This window comes from Ursus maritimus, unplaced genomic scaffold (genome assembly GCF_017311325.1).
Source record: "Ursus maritimus isolate PB19 unplaced genomic scaffold, ASM1731132v1 scaffold_11, whole genome shotgun sequence".
Taxonomy (NCBI): Eukaryota; Metazoa; Chordata; class Mammalia; order Carnivora; family Ursidae; genus Ursus; species Ursus maritimus.
This window is the reverse complement of record NW_024423453.1, coordinates 46,242,015-46,255,710: the sequence shown is the minus strand read 5'-3', so window position 1 is coordinate 46,255,710 and position 13,696 is coordinate 46,242,015. Positions and strand designations below refer to the sequence as shown.

General features: G+C 40.5%; 1 pseudogene; it reads right to left on the bottom strand.

Annotated features, from left to right (window-relative positions):
- Positions 1 to 1,139: 1,139 nt before the first annotated feature.
- LOC103658105 overlaps positions 1,140 to 13,696 on the bottom strand; it is a 51,797-nt pseudogene continuing 39,240 nt past the window's right edge.

The following is a 13,696-nucleotide window of genomic DNA, read 5'->3' as shown; positions in this document are numbered from 1 at the left end:
GTTTGGATTCTTTCGGATCTTGTAGGATCAAAGGAGCAGACAGTGTAAGGCTAATTCTTCCCCCCGCGACGGAGGCAAATCCCCTCGGATGCCCCATGCATTAGGAAGTGTTGCACTCTGGCGGGGGGAGCAGACACTACTCCAGGTCCTGTGAGTGCGGCAGGTGCTGTTCCCTCTAATCCTTCAGGTGGTTCTCTCCCTGGCCTCACACTGTTTCCTCACATGCAGGTGCTGGTCAGTACTTGGCTGAGTACTTGCAGAGGACCATCTGCACATTCCCAGATTTCTCCCTGCAGGCAGCTTTCACTCTCTACGTTGCCAGTTCTAGCTTCCTTTGTCTCCCCAGAGTCTCGCTTGCAGCTCCTTAACTCAGGGAGACCTTGTCCTCAGGTTGGGCTTTCCTGCATTGGGGTCTGGAAACTCTTAAAGCCGTAAACTGGGACAGTCCCAGTGTCATTTATTATCTCTTAGGGATCACTGTCCTTCAGTGTCTGAGGTTCAGTCTTTAAAGCCATTGTTCCTAATATTTCATTTGGTATTCTTGGTTGCTCTAGGCAGGAGGATAAATCTGATCTGTTATTCCATCTTGGCCAGAAGCTGAAGATTATTGCTTTCCTTCATCCATCCATCCATCCATCCATCCATCCATCCATTTATTTAAATCTGTGTGTCTATTTTATTTCCATTAGAAAAATATGACCTATTAAAATTTTGGTCCACTTTCTTCTCCTTTACCTCTACTGTTCAAACTTCAACACTTTAATTTTACTCAAGTGAAAGAAGAATTATATAGCTGATGTGAGAACTAAATATTTCACCTCATTAAATTAACAGGATTTAATTGAATTAGGTGTGCTCTTTGTTATTTATCAGGAAAAGTGAGTCATCTCTCTTACATGTTATTTCCCTTTCCTTTTATTTATTTGAGTATGTACGTAATGAGTGTCTCTTCCCATATCCAGTAACATGAGTGTGCGTCAGCGTGATCTGTAACACTAGTACCTGGATTTGGCATCTGATCTTCAATTCATGCTCAATTCCCCTTATTATGTGGTATTTCCATAATAACCTCCAATGTTTTAGTCAGTCGTACACTTTCCAACATCAAGTGTAAAAATTCAGATGTTAATTTAAAAGCATTATGATAATTCCAGACTAAGTAATGCTGAACCCACTTTTGGCGATGCCGTTGTGAGAGGTCCTCCGCCAGCCACTGTTTCAGTCTCCACGTGGCCTCCTTCGGGCAAAGCGGCAAGCTGGTAAGTTGCAGCTCTCACAGGAAAACTACTCTTGAAATGCCGTATGTTAATTTCATTGGCAGTATTGAAGTCACTCAGGTCATCCGGCAACACAGTTGTTTTTACCACGTTAGTGAAGTCACAGCCTGCAGCTTTCAGAATTCCACCCTTGTTTCTAAGAGCTAGTTTGGCTTCTTTTGCTGGCCCTCCTGGCTCCAGCTATCCACAGGAAGGGTCCCTGCCTAGCTGTGCTGGAATGTAAATGGTCCTGTCGACTCACACTGCTTGACTGTAGGAACCAATGGCCCCTGGGGCTTTCACAGTGCTGATCACCTTTCTGATCGAAGACTCCACGGTCGGGCTCCACAGCCGGCTTGCTGCCTGCCCCTCCAAGAGAACAATCCTGTACACTGTCCCTACTGCACCTCACTGGACTAACTGGACAGACAACTGCTTTTAAAAGAAGGACAAATATATAGAGGATAATTATTAACCAGAGTTTATTAGAAATAATTATTAATTGACAAAAACTATTGTTTTGCGGCCACTTACTCTTTGGAGTTTGCCTGGGTGGCTTTTTTCTGGAGCAGAAGTTTCTTCTCTTTGTGAAAGGGACATATTTTGGGGTGTCAGGGGATGGGGGGTGATACTTGCAGCCAATTCCTCCTTGGTGTGCTTTACCTTCCAAACAAGCAGTTCTGGTTAAGAGTCAAGGTGCTGACAATGTGGGAAGGGCACGGATGAGGGTTGGTTCTGTAATTCTCAGGGCCTTGTGCGTTTTGTCTCATTTCAGCATAACGACGGCTACCTAAGACCCTTTAAACAAATCCTGATTCCTTAAAGCTTACACCTGATTCTTTTCCTAAGCAGTTTGACATAATCACTTCCCTTCAGGATGAACTGCTTCACGTAGTCTTTTCTCTGTACAAATAGATCTGCTCACTAACTCTTAGTACTTTTTTAAGTCGTGTATCTTTTTTAGTCTCAGAACAAGTCCAAATTCCTGCACAAATCAAACACCTAATATTTTATACTTCATTCTCATGTCTCCATGTTGCCAATTTTCTGGTAAGATTCATTTAAATTTCAGCTGGAATTAATGTCAGGCACAAGCAATATGCACGTCCAGCTGGAGTTTAAAGGTGATTCCTGATCATATTTCTCTTTGAAAACTCTGGCCTTCTCTCTATTTCTCCTTCTGAGCATAGGAAGTAAGTTTTCTGTGCGGAATATCAGTCTGTGTTACTGGTGTGACTTTAAATCAAACCTAGTTTTGTCTTTTACTGTCACTGTAATACGTTGCAAAGTTATATTGCATTTTGGACGTTTTCCAAGTTTGTTTCTGATAACAACACTTTTCCCTCCGTTATGCTTTAGTGAAGCTAAGCTCCCTGTTTGGTTTGCGAAATTTATTTAAGAATGTAATGAGAGAAACATATAAACAAATCTCTCCACTTTGTTACTGACCCAAGGCAATAAAAAGATCTTGTTAATTTATAAAAACCATTTTCAGATTGTTTTTTTCCCAAAAGAAGAAGCTCTGCTCCCTGAAAGAAATAATAAACTGCCTTTTAGTCAGCTGCAAACGCATACAAACAAATCTAGCAAGGAATTAGCTTGGCAGATATGGTTGGATTTTTCTCTGGAAGATTTCCTTTTATTTCCACATGACAGCCTTACATGCTAGCGAAGTTTGAGCGAATGTTTGAGGTGAAATGGATGAAGGAACCCCTGGCAGACAGCACTGCTTTACCTTCCCGTGACACCTTATGGCTGCATAAACTCTCCCTTCGGGGCTCACTTCTATGTGAGGACATCTGCTGGATGTCTGAGCCCAATCATGGGACTCGAACTTGAGAACCTCTTTGCAGACAAATACAACTGTATCTCTTATGCACAAATACTGGTTGGAATGGATTTCCAATACTTTGCTTTTCAAGAAGCAGGCTTTGCTTCATCCGTGTTCTTGTAATCTGTTCCCCAGATTTTTTTTTTGTTGTTGTTATTTTAGTCCCTGCCTGCCAGAAACCCACTTGACCAGTGAGGGGAAAATTTTTCTGCTGAAGTCTTAAGGTGGTTTTTTTTTTTTTTTTTTTTTTTTTTTTTACATAAAATTACTTGTTGTCACTAAATTATTGAGTCTGATTTTTCTAAGTAATTTACGTCGGATGCGGAGAGAACCAGGTTTCTTACTGGAAATATCTAAATAGTTAAATACATTTTGTTATGGTTCCTTATAAGAGTTTTACAGTGGGGCAGTACCACCCTTAGAGCTGGGTGACTGGAGCCCCCGGTCTGGGTGCCCCATCCTCCAGCCACCACTGCCTCACTGGGCTGGACCACCTGTAAACGAGAAGCTTCTGTTCTGCCTCCCCCACTCCCACACCCACTCCAGGCTCTTGGGGACCACGGGATTCCCTGTGAAAATGCATGGGCTTGCTTTCATGCCCCAAGCCTGCTTTTAATGGCTGCTCAGGCATCTTCCCCAAATGGGTCACCTGAACTCCAGTTGTTCACCCCTGCAGCCCCCAAGGGGCACCATTGAAGGGAATGTGATCAGATCATGGGAATGTGGACTGACTTTTCCCCAGATGTGCACTGAGGCCCACTGGGATATCAAGTGGTTCTGGGTGGTGGTGGGTTGAAACCATGGGGACACAGGAACCTTAGTTTGTATTTTTCCTGGGCTGTAACTGATTGAGGAGGGCCTTGGAAAAGAAAGAAGAAGTCATGAAAAACTGAACGTCATGTGATTTTTCTCGAAGATAGTTTATATGCATGTATGTATGTATGTAAGTACAATGAGAAGATGACGAATCCATTGTCAAGGGCAAGGGATCTTTAAATTATGTGGACTGAATTTGTTCTGGTTTCTTCTTTCATCTGTGTGCTTTCCCCCTACGTCTTGGAGTCCCTTCCCAGAGAGTGTTTCTAGCTGAGGTGAGGAAGAGCAGGAGACATGCTGAATGACCATTGGTGGGGCCAGATCACAATCCAACTGGAGCAGAGGTGAGACTGGCCATTAGTGGTAGTGGGAAGCATCATGGAATTAGCTGAGTCAATCAAGCATTCTATATTCATCAACTGGGAGAATGAATAGGGCTTTACCAGTGCAGGTGCTCTTTTAATTTTCCTTTTTTTAAATTTAAATTCAATTATTCCAACATAGAGGACATCATTAGTTTCAGATGTAGAGTTCAGGAATTCATCAGTTGCATATAACACCCAGTGCTCATAGCATCACGAGCCCTCCTTAATGTCTGTCACCCAGTTACCCCATCCCCCAACCCACTTCCCCTCCAGCCACTCTCAGTTTGTTTCCTATAGTTAAGAGTCTCTCATGGTTTGTCTCCTTCTCTGATTTCTTCCCATTCAGTTTTCCTTCCCTTCCCCTATAATCCTCTGCATTTTTCTTGTATTCCACATATGAGTAAAACCATAGGGTAATTGTCTTTCTCTGATTGACGAATTCACTCAGCATGATGTGCGTTCCATCCATGGCATTGCAGATGGCAAGGTTTCATTTTTTTGGTGACTGGGTAATATTCCATTGTGTATATATCACATCTTCTTTACCCATTCATCTGTCGATGTACATCTGGGCTCTTTCCATAATTTGGCTATTGTGAACATTTCTGCTATAAACATTGGGGTACACGTGCCCCTTTGGATCACTACATCTGTATCTTTGGGGTAAATACCCAGTGGTGCCGTTGCTGGGTCATAGGGTAGCTCTATTTTTAACTTCTTGAGGAACTGCATACTATTTTCCAGAGTGGCTGCACCAGCTTGCGTTCCCACCAACAGTGTGAGAGGGTTCCCCCTTCTCCACATTCTTGCCATGGGAGCCCTTTTGAAGTAATAGGGAATGGGGCTTACTCCCTTGCTTAAACAACAAAAAACTGGATAACATATGTGAAACAATGGTTTATCAAGACACGACACATCAAACAACGAAGGACAGGATTCCCTGAGAGAGGAGAAACAAACAAGGTGAGCCCTACCATTCCCCCAGTTTACCACTTGAGAGTTTCCAGGCCACGGCAAAAGCAGGACACTCCCAGATGGAAGTCAGTGGTAACCCTGAGTTGATGAGATGAAACTGAGAAATCAGGTAGGCTAAGAGGCTAAAGTAGCAGGGCATTATGCTCAGTGAGGTAAGTCAGACAGAAAGACAAATACTGTATGGTATCACTTATATGTAGAATAGAAAAAAGCTGAACTTGTAAAACAGCGAGTAGAATGGTGGTTGCTAGGGGACTGGGGTAGGGGAATTGGGGAGATGTTTAAGTATATATACTTTCAACTAGTAGGAAAGTTCTGGAACTCTAATGCACAGCGTTGGGATTATACAATTCAACAATACTGTATTGTAAACGTCAAATTTGCTAAGGGACTGGGTCTTAATTGTTCCCAGCATGAAAAAGTGGTCATGATGGGACACAGGCAGTAAATGTATTAAATCCAACATGTTGTCTACTTAACTCGCACGATTCTATATGACGATTGTATCTCAGTAAAAAAAACAAACCAAAACAAAAACATTTATAGGGCAGAACACCTGAAGGAGGGAGCTTCAGAGAATTTGAGAGATCTTCAGAGGACCCCCTAGAGTCTTCCTCTGAGCACGGGACAATGCTTGTGTGTCAGGAAATTACCTGAGGACAAGGAGGAAAAGAACACTCAAAAGGTTCAGGAGGAACAATCCCTGAATAGTCTCAATACACATGTAAAAGGCAGAAATTCTCAAAAGCAATGTGGTTGGAATGACAAATGGTACCTTGATAGAACAATTAAAACATTTAATATTAAATCAAATCGTATTTGAATTAAAAAAAACAACCAAACTTTAAGTCTGCAATGAAAACAGATTTAGGACCACTGAGAAGATTTGTATTTTATAAAACTTGCATAAAAATTATATTTCAATTACTTATGTATTCTGACAAAACTAATTACATGTGAATGTTAAACATCTTTTCTCTAAATTTCTTCCACTCTCATCCAAAACTGTAGATGAATAAATGTATGCTGTAAAAAATTCTCGTATGATGCCACAGAACTTACTGTTTTCATGGTGTAGAGGTAATTTTTTCTTATAAAAGGTGTCCTGAATATTCAGTAGGGTCTGAATAAAAAACTGATTTGTTAGTTTTTCCGGGAGTCTTTTGGAGTCTGTGCTTCCTCTTTTAGACCAACGTTATTTATGAACCGAATTCAATATTCAGATAGGCCATTGCATATGAGTTGAGAGTTTGCCATAAACCAAGCACTTTTCTAAAATCCTTCCAACAGTTCAGTGATACAGGTACTATTATTGTCATTCCCATTTTTACAGATGAGGACCCTGAAATCCAGGAAGTTAAGGAATGAATCCAAGGCGCTCAGCACAAATCTCATGCATTCTGAGTAAAGGGGCGATTATCCTGACTGTTCAGCTTTACCACATTGGTATTTTTACTTTAGTCTTTCATGGTAATGAGAAAATTATAAACTTATATTTAAATTGAAATTATTTGTCAGCCAGTATGGCAGGTGAATTTTGAGTTAATCTCTTTAGATTGGGATTCCTCTTGCTCTCTTAGCAGGACGCTCAGTTCGAGGAGGTTTTGCTGGGTCAGTACAACTCACATGTGCCCCAGCAAGGGAGCCAGCAGCACATAATTATTTCTTTTTTTTTTTTTTTTAAAGATTCTATTTATTTACTTGACAGAGATAGAGACAGCCAGCGAGAGAGGGAACATAAGCAGGGGGAGTAGGAGAGGAAGAAGCAGGCTCCCAGCGGAGGAGCCTGATGTGGGGCTCGATCCCACAATGCCAGAATCACGCCCTGAGCCGAAGGCAGACGCTCAACCGCTGTGCCACCCAGGCGCCCCTAATTATTTCTTTTTATTCAGATCTACGTAAATAATCCCAGAATTGTTTTTTTTTTAATCTTACGACCTCTTTTAAAACGTCCAAGGATTCCATTCAAAATAATAGCTGTATTTCTGTAACAATGTACACATTTATTTCAACATACTCCAAAACTTTTGGTGATAATAAAAATATGTAGAATGCTGCTTTACTCAGCTTAAACTGCCGTAACAAAATACCATATACTGGGTGGCTTTAGCAACAGAAACTTATTTCTCACAGTTCTGGAGGCTAGAAGTTCAAGATCACGTTGACAGCATGGTCAGTTTCTGGTTGAGGACTCTCCTGGCTTGTAGATTGGCTGCCTTTTTCTGTGTCCTCACATGGTTGGGGAGGGGAGAGAGCAAACTCTCTCAAGTCTCTTCTTGTAAGGGTACTAATCCTGTCATGAGGGTCCTGTTTTCATGACCTCATCTAAACCTAATTATCTCCCACAGGAACCATCTCCAGTTAGCACCACAATGGGGATGAGGCTTCAACTTCAGTCCATGGAACATGCCTACATTACTTTCTCAGAGTTGCCCTATCATATAAAATAACCTGAATTCAAAGACTTTTGCCGCTCTAACAAGGATTTGAAAATGAAACAAATTCCTTTTTTTATTTAAAATTTTAAAAACGTGAATTTGCTTTCTAATTTTTATTTCAGTGGAAAGATTTCCTCTATTCTAGTGCTGTTACAGGGAGTGAGTTGGAAGTAAAAGCATTTAGGTATAGGGGGCCTTTCCATGTATCGTTTCTATGTAAAATTTTGTGATCTGAATCTTTGTGACTTTCTCATTTATAGCACATCACAAAAAGCATACGCATTTCAAGGAACTATTGGTCTCAGTCAAGGAACTATGGACATAGCAATCGGGATAAACGTCACATGGTAATATCACTTTAAAAAAAAGCAATATTAGGGGTGCCTGTGTGGCTCAGTCCATTAAGCGTCTGCCTTTCGGCTCAGGTCATGATCTCAGGGTCCTGGGATTGAGGCCCACATTGGGCTCCCTGGTCCCTGGGGAGTCTGCTTCTCCCTCTCTTTCCCTCTGCCCCTCCCCCTTGCTCATGCACTTGCTCTCTCTCTCTCTCTCAAATAAATAAACAAAATCTTTAAAAGAAAGCAGTATCACACCAAAAATGATGTGGTGTCCCCCTCCGAAAAAAACCCAAAAAACAAAACAAAACAAAAACCAACAAAAGAAAAAAACCCAAACCCAAAACCCCACATCGGGCAGCTCAATCTGGCAGTGGAGAATAGTTAACCAGAAGATGGGCAGTGTGTGCAGTAAGTGGTAAAATTACTGATCACAAGTTAGTCTGTCAAATATTTCCTTAAAAGTCTTCTCTCACTGCACCCCTTTTGCACCTCCTCTTCCTTCTGGAGTCTTTAAAATAATCCATTCTAATTCCGTTAGAATGTAATGTGAAATTTAATAGTAACAACTGTTTGAGTACAATGCAAACCTTGCATTTGCATGACCGAGCATTGGCTTCACAGCCACCAGTGAGACACCATTTTAGGGATGATGGCACAGAGGCTTAGAAAGTTCTGCAATTGTCTCAGTTTCACAGAGTTAATATGGGTTTGAGATGGACCAGCAGCTCAGGCATTTGACTCTGAAGCCCAAGCTTGTACCCAGTATATTGGAGTTGATTCATTCTGATATACATATTTATTCAGGGATAATGCTCAGATCTCCAGGAGGAAGCTGACCTGCACTGTGCGCTCCTCTCGTGTGAATGGACTGTCCTCATTCTTAGCCATCAGCTGGCTCCATCTCCAGCATCCCGGTCAGAGAAGCCCGTACAACAGCTCAATGTGAGAAACTGGTTGGTTATACCGTTTCTCTATCCAGACGAATTAGAGTTTTTCACTAGGGTGAAAAGCCTAGGGTTGGCTGAAAATAGCAAATTTGAAACTATAAAATATCAAGTACCCAAAGGCAAACGGTTTTATTTATTCTGACTTGGAAACTGTTCTGGAACATATCTCCAAATGACGAAAAATCTTTTCTACTGTGGTCGGATGGAAAATTCAAGGCATAAATTTCAGGCTGGTTTTAATATCTATTGCATATGAAGAGAATGTGGAGTCTGGCTTTTCCTGGTGTTTCAGAATTGTGGCTGAAACCCACAGCTGAAGACACAACAAGACACTAAGTATTCCTGAGACATTAATGGCTGCCAGGGCTCAGTAAGTGGCATTTGTCCCGACCATCACCGTTAGTTACCATCTCTCTTCCACTCCCCCATCCCATTTCCTCCTCCTGTCCCAGAATTTGAGGGAGGGAGAACATTCACAATTTATGGCTGAAGGTTCCTCCCTCTCTGTTCTCGGAGGGAGAGACCGTAGTGCTTTTCCATCCATGGAGCCAAGTGAGTCAGCTTCAATAAAATTTGGGTAGAGGCAAAGGTAAAGATAAGGAAAGTTCTACATTAATAGGTGTTTTTTTTTTCCCCTGTGAGTTTATTTATTCTTTTTCAAAAAGGTAGTATAGAAGCATCAGGGTGTACTAACTTGGCTAGGACTGACTTTATTCCAGTTAAAAAAAATCTTAACGATTAAAAAAAAAGGTCACATGTTTAATGACTCATTTGTTAACTTGAGTGTTGAAAGGATGGGATGGAATGCTTGGATTTAGCTCTGCAAAAAACTAAGCCATCTTTATTCAAAGATCATTTCCCCATGGGTCATTGTCCAGAAACATTTGCTTTGACCTTAAAGTTAGAAGTCAAAATTTCTTCCTTAAATGTATTCTGTTTGTCAATATTGCTGTCTTTCAGTTTGACTGTTTATATCAAAGAATGGCTACATTAAGGAGTGAAGAAAGCCACAAGAGGGAGGGACATTTTTTTTTAAAAGATTTTATTTTTAAGTAATCTCCACACTCAACATGGGGCTGGAACGCAGGACCCTGAGATAAAGAGTCACATGCTCTACTGATTGAGCCAGCCAGGCACCCTAGGGCAGTGGCCTTTCTAGTGCATAGGAATTCTTCATAATACCCCTGTCAGAATCAAGATGGATAAGATGGTGTTCTGCTCCATTTCAGTCGGAGATAAGTAAAAGCTATGTTCTATTCTCTCTTCTTATCCATATAAACCAAAATCTTGTTATTATTATTTAGGTCAATTGGATTCACATCCTTTTGTTATAACAAATAGTAAAACAAACAGGTTGTCTACACCAATGATGTGGTGATACTCTCATGGATTAGGAGAAGCCCTGTCATCCTGATTGACTACTACTGCTAAGAGAACTAACTAAGTTTTCTTGGCTAATGAAGCCCAAGTTTCAAATGGTGAGTATTTTAAATATTTGTATCCAGTGACTTGGCTGTACATTTCACAGTGAACTCATTCTGGTTGGCTTAATAAGAAGCATAACTGCTCCAAATCGGTTCTTGTCAGCTAGGGTCCCAACTGGCTGCCTGCAGGCCCAGTTCTGCTGGGAGACTGGCTGCCACACTGTTTCTGTATTTTGGTGTGTGAATGTCTTTCAGTAAGCATCTCCAATTTGCCACTGTTCACATGGAGCCCCATTGCATGTCTAGTGATGGCTAGGGCTTTTGAGTCGGCAACCTTCATTCTACTCAAACTACCCTGAGATTCTTCTATGGTGAAAGCAGCTCGTTGACAAAATAGCTGCCCTAAAAGATTTCCAGACCCAATCATCTCTATCTTGCTCTATGGGGGCTCAACGTAGTGGTTACGTAGGCTTTTGAACAAACTTAGAGAGTAAGGTAAAAGTAGACCCTGCTGGCAGGCAGTTCTGGAGTTCCCAGCTAGTGAAGTCCTCCTAATTTATGATCAAAGGGAGAGATGTTGGAAAGAAGCCATTTATGGGACCATCATGAGGTCCTTTAGATTCAGTCCTTGCAGCAGCTTAGATCAACAGACATCTACTTGGACTATATTAGCTTTCCTATAAAAGTGTTTCTCCTGAAATGAGATTTAGTATTGTGCCCTTGGCTTTATAAAGAAGAAATGTTGGATGAAAAAAAAATTTTTTTTTTTTGGTGCAAAAAGGTGATTTTATTAGAGCATGGGGACAGGACCTGTGGTGCCTGGATGAAAAAATTTTATTGATCAAAGTCTTTATATAAAGATACATGGGATACATTTCTTTATCCTGAGTACCAGGGAAAAACTCTGACTCTCTTGAATTGTCTGTGCTTCTTTTTTTTTATCACACAGTGAGAATTTTCTCACCCACAATGTTTACTTTTCTAAGTTGGTTGTCAGAATATTGAAATTAACTGAAAATTAACCCGTGGGTTCTTCCTTCCACAGTTACTCTCCTCTTTCTGTGGCATGGTTTCTTTCTCATCTCTCTTTCACCTGTACTGCCTTTCTATATGAATGCATATGAATTTATTGGTAATCAATTTCAATGACCTTTTGAAAATATATGCCTCAAAGAGTACAAATAAATCATTAATCATAATACATAGCCACATTCAAATATGCCAAGTAACTTTACAAAACAACATATTTTATTTATTTATTTATTTGAGAGAGAGAGGGTGAACATGAGTAGGGGGAGGGGCAGAGGGAGAGGGAGAGAGAGAAACCCAAGCAGGACAATCCCAAGCAGGCTCACTCTCACGACTCTGAGATCATGACCTGAGCCGAAATCAAGAGTAGAACACTTAACCAACTGAGCCACCCACGGGTGACCCATAATATGCCAAATAACGTTTAACGATTCTATGATTCTTTGTCTTACTCTTTCTCTCTTTTTTAAACAAATAAGAAAAAGTATAGAAAAATCTAGTGTTCTAAAGTATAGATTTTCTTAAGGACATAAAGAGATGTGCAAACCAGATATTCTCTTTGACCACTGTTTGTAGTAAAAGAACAAGGACATACCTATCTGCATTTATAAAAGCAGTGGCAATTTGTTAAATACTGTATCCGTGCAATGGGATGGTATGCAGCCATTTGAAAAGACGCTGTTGTACAAGTATATTTGTTAGATGAAAGTTGTTAGACTATTGTGATTCAAAACAATATAGTGTTAGAGTTTTTTGTTTTTGTTTTTGTTTGTTTTTTTGCACAGAAAAGTCTGGAACTATATATACACTAAGGAATTAACAATAATTGCCTCTGGGCAGTTGGAATTACATTTAACATGTATTTTATTTTTGCCTATTTGTATTTTTTCCTTTGCTTTTTCTATAATAAACATAGTTTACTTTATAATAAAGGCTAACAGATTTCAAATTAAAAAGAACCAGCCAGTGGTTTGGGATTTTTTTATCATGAGTGTCTGAAATGGCAAAGGAACATGAACTGTGAAGACAGGTCTGTCAGGAAGATGGGGCCCAGAAAGGAACTTCAAAGAGGGGCTCACCGATGAGCCAGGGTGCTTTGATCTTTAGTTAGCACTCCCCTGAGCACCATTTAACTCCTCTTTGTTAGTGTCTGCTGATAAGAAAACAGGTCAGAGACCCACCTGCTCAGTACAGTAGCTTTGATGTAGAAGAGGTGGAAATCAAGGGATTTTTATTGATTTGACCCATGAAGTCTTATTACCAATGTTTATTGACATTTCTGAGAGATTTTCAGAGAGGGGCAGAAAATAATTCATTAATGTCTATAAGATAACCCCTTTTTAATGTAGAGGCATTTATGAATTTAGGGTTTAGAATTTATTAGTATCTGGGAAAAAAAGCCGCAAACATAAACCTTGATGCCTAGGAGCATTGCAGGAGGGACCAATGGTGCCCTGTTACAAGCCAGCCCTGTTATAAGCTAGTTCATTTATAAGCTAGTTCTCCAAAGCGACCCCGTGAAGTCTTTTATTCTTTTTAAAGTTTCTTCTGATTCTTTTAAAGCATGGGGATTTTATAAATTGCCAGCTTCCACTTCTCCATATGACCATTTGTACTGCGGTTTCCATATCCAGAGCAGAGTCACTTTTAAGAAGCAGGTCTCTTGTCATTTTCCAGAAATGGCAGCTAATCCTGACTCAATCCTCAGGATTACTTAAAAGGTACAGTTTGCCCCACAGTATGCTGGAAAGTAAAACATCGGGCTGGTGGATGGTGTCTGACTGATGCGTAGAGTGTGAAAATGGAGGTAGCCATTTGGAGAACTGCTCTGCTCATGTGAAGATGGAGAGAAATGTGCTCTTCCAACCCGTGAGGTACCATTTGTCTATGGCTTTATGTAGTCGTAAATCAGAGATTTAGATGTAATGGTCTCTGCGGCAAAAGCCTCACTTGAAACGAAACTCTCGCTCTCTGTTCCCAGTATGACCATTAAAGTCTACCTTGTATGGCAGTTTATATTCTAATGCCTGATCCTCTGCTAGGTAGTTAGAGGCCTGAAAAGACTGTGTCTTAGATTTTATTCCTTATAGTGCCTAGCGTAATGCTTTTCACCCTGTTTGCATATGGTACATGTGGATTAAAAATGACTCTATTAATATTTTCTTCTCTTTAAGCTGATGAATAAAAACTGTAAGCTAAAAAATTTATTGGTTCAACGTCTTTTTTTAATATAGATTTTATTTATTTATTTGAGAGGGAGAAAGAGAGAGGGAGAAA